Source organism: Momordica charantia (assembly GCF_013281855.1).
Source record: "Momordica charantia cultivar OHB3-1 chromosome 4 unlocalized genomic scaffold, Mcharantia_2.0 BLBB01000004.1, whole genome shotgun sequence".
NCBI lineage: Eukaryota > Viridiplantae > Streptophyta > Magnoliopsida > Cucurbitales > Cucurbitaceae > Momordica > Momordica charantia.
In genome coordinates this window covers 11996545-11999957 of record NW_028275162.1, presented here as the reverse complement: position 1 = coordinate 11999957, position 3413 = coordinate 11996545, and the positions used below count along the sequence as shown (strand labels likewise).

Here is a 3413-nt window from a genome sequence, read left to right as displayed (position 1 = left end):
ATATTTCTTTGCTTTTACATTTCGGTATCTACAAAAATTATTTAAAGTATTATCCAAAGTCCCTGTGGATTAGACCTCGTTTCGTGCAACAATCGATAATTTCATGTATACTTGCACGTGTGGTCAACACGGTTGTGTGGATGCAACAACGCCGTTGCCAGATTGTTCAATTTAACTATTTATGACTCGTTATTCTCAGAATATAAAACTACAATTCGACCCTGAAATTGAAAAGACATTGCGTCAATTTAGAAGGGAGAGAAGATGACGTTTGGAATTCAACGAATAGATGGCGGATAGAACACTAAAACAGCTTACGACACCATATTTGAATCAACAACCTCTTTGCATAACTTTTCCTAATATTGAAAATGATTTTGAATTAAAATCTGGATTAATACACTTACTTCCTATTTTTCGTCGATGTGCAGGTGAAGATCATCATAAACACTTGAAGGAATTCCATATTGTATGCTCTAGAATGAAGCCACAGAGAATGACTGAGGAGAAAATCAACCTTAGAACTTTTCCCTTTTCTTTAAAGGACCAAGCAAAATATTGGCTTTATTATCTACCTTCTGGATCAATTACAACATGGAACAATATAAAAAGACTGTTCATAGATAAATTATTTCCTACATCATGAGCTACAAATATTAGAAATGAAATTTATGGAATCACGTAGATCCCTAAGGAGACATTGTACGAGTACTGGGAACGATTTAAGAGATTATGCGCTAGTTTGCCGCACCATCAAATCCCTAACAATGCCTCATCCAATATTTTTGCGAAGAATTATTACCAATGGATAGGAGTATGATCGATGCAGCTCGTGGAGGAGCTTTGGTAGACAAGACACCAGAAACGGCCAAACAACTAATTTCAAACATGGCTGAAAACTCCCAGCAATTTGGATTTAGAATAAGAGGATCTGTTACACAAGTCAACGAGGTAAGTGAACTTAAAAGTCAAATTTCTGATCTAACTATCAAATTACTGTAGGAGAAAAGCTATGTGAAATGTACGCACTTCAAGGACATCCTACAAATACATTCCCTCAATTTCAACAAGATTCCATTCAGAAGGTCAATGATGTGGGGAGATTTCCTGGTCCTCCACAAAGAAACTATGATCCATATGCCAATCATTATAATCCTGGATGGAGAGACCATCCAAGTCTAAGTTATGGGAATAAAAACTTCATAAGACCACCTCTTATGCAAACTCAAGCTTCAAACTCAAGTATGTCTCTTTAGGAGAATGTTAGTTCAATTTCGACTAGGAGTGGAAAAGAACATACTTCGATCCCTCAGAAAGAGGGCGAGTTCGGCGAAAAAAAGGAATAAGTCAATTTATCTAAAGCATCAAGCGGGGTAAATTCCGATCCAGCTTTATCTTTTCAAACATACACTCCATCACCTCCTTTCCAAAGCAGGTTAGCTAAGCCAAAAGTGGGTGAACAGGAAAAATGAGATCTTGGATACTTTTAGAAAGGTACAAATAAATATCCCTCTTTTGGATGCTATTAACCAAATCCTCAAATATGCAAAATTCTTGAAGGAATTATGCACAAACAATAGGAGAGTAAAAGAGAAAGACAAGGTAGTGGTAAGTGAAAATCTATCCACGATATTACAAAAAAACATGCTAGAAAAATGCAAAGATCCAAGTATGTTTTCATTACCGTGTGTAATTGGAAACAAAAGAATTGAGCATGCTATGTTAGATTTAGGAGCTTCCATTAATGTCATGCCATATTATGTTTATCAAGAGCTTAAATTAAATGACTTGCAAAAAACTGGTGTTGTGATCCAATTAGCGAATAGATCTTTTATTTATCCGCTTGGAGTTGTAGATGATGTCTTAGTACAAGTCAATGAACTAATATTCCCTGTCGACTTTTATATATTAGATATGGACGGTAATCCCTCATCTAAATCTACTTCTATTTTGTTAGGGAGACCATTCATGAAAACAGCTAAGACAAATATTGATGTTGATGAAGGGACGCTGTCAGTGGACTTTGATAAAGAAATTATTAAATTTAATATTTTTTATGCTATGAAATATCCCAATGATCAACACTCGCTTTGTCAAATTTATGTAATTGATTCAATTGTGCAGGATGAATTTACCAAAGATAATGATGATCATTTGCACAAATTAGATGAACAATCTCTAGCTGAAGTTGAAGACAATTGATAAAGAAAAGATATTGAACTTTGATTCTAAAATTTCTACCACAAATAATAAAATCTTACCTTCTATTGTGCAGGCACCAAAATTAGAGTTGAAGGCTTTACCAATCACCTAAAATATGTGTATTTAGGTGAAATTGAAACATTACCTGTCATCATTTCAAAATAAGTCACAGTGGAACAAGAAGAAAAGTTTATTAAAACCTTGAAGGAGTACAAGGTAGCAATTGGGTGGACTTTAGTCGGCATCAAAGGTATTAGCCCGTCAATTTGCATGCATAGTGTTTTGCTGGAGGATGAAACAAAACCGACGAAAGAACCATAAAGAAGGTTAAATCCAACTATGAAAGAGGTGATAATAAAAGAAATACTAAAATTGTTGGAAACAGGTATCATCTATCCAATTTTTGTCAGTAAATGGATAATTCCGATTCGTGTTGTACCAAAGAAAACTGGAATCACTGTGGTAATGAATCACATCAATGAACTTGTGCCAATGCGTGTACAAAATTGTTGAGGATGTGTATTGATTTTAGAAAACTCAATCAAGTTACTATAAAATATCATTTTCCTCTACCTTTCATCGACCAAATTATTGAACTATTAGCAAGAAAGAAAATACTAGATTCACTTGTCCACATGGGACATATGCTTTTAGGCGAATGTCATGTGGTCTTTTTAATGCCCCAAGAACATTTCAAAGATGCATGATGAGCATTTTTCTGAATATATTGAAAAATTCATTTAAGTGTTTATGGATAACTTTAGTGTGCATGGAGAATCATTTGATGAATGCTTAGATAATTTAACTAAAGTCATGAAAAGATGCATCGAAACTAATTTAGTGTTAAATTATGAAAAATGCCATTCTATGGTTACCCAGGGCATTTTATTAGGACATGTGATTTCTTAAAGGGGAATAGAGGTTGATAAAGCAAAAATAGATGTCATTACCAACTTACCATACCCTACCAATGTTAGGGAAGTATGTTATTTTCTTGGACATGCAGGATTTTATCGCAGGTTTATCCAAAACTTCTCCAAAGTTATTTTGCCAATGACAAATCTGTTACAAAAAGAAGTTTAGTTGAGTTCGGGGAAGAATGCAATGAGGCATTTGATAAGCTCAAAAGATTGTTGACTAGTGCCCCTATTATTCAACCACCTCGATGGGACTCACCCTTTGAAATCAAGTGTGAGGCAAGTAACTATGCG

General features: G+C 34.6%; 3 pseudogenes; all 3 read left to right on the top strand.

Moving 5' to 3' along the window:
- The first annotated feature begins 289 nt into the window (after nt 1-289).
- LOC111025365 (uncharacterized) lies at nt 290-1256 on the top strand (annotated as a pseudogene).
- A 4-nt stretch (nt 1257-1260) lies between these two features.
- On the top strand, nt 1261-2202 carry LOC148211818 (uncharacterized; annotated as a pseudogene).
- Nucleotides 2203-2254: 52 nt separating this feature from the next.
- On the top strand, nt 2255-2909 carry LOC148211817 (uncharacterized; annotated as a pseudogene).
- Nucleotides 2910-3413: the final 504 nt, after the last annotated feature.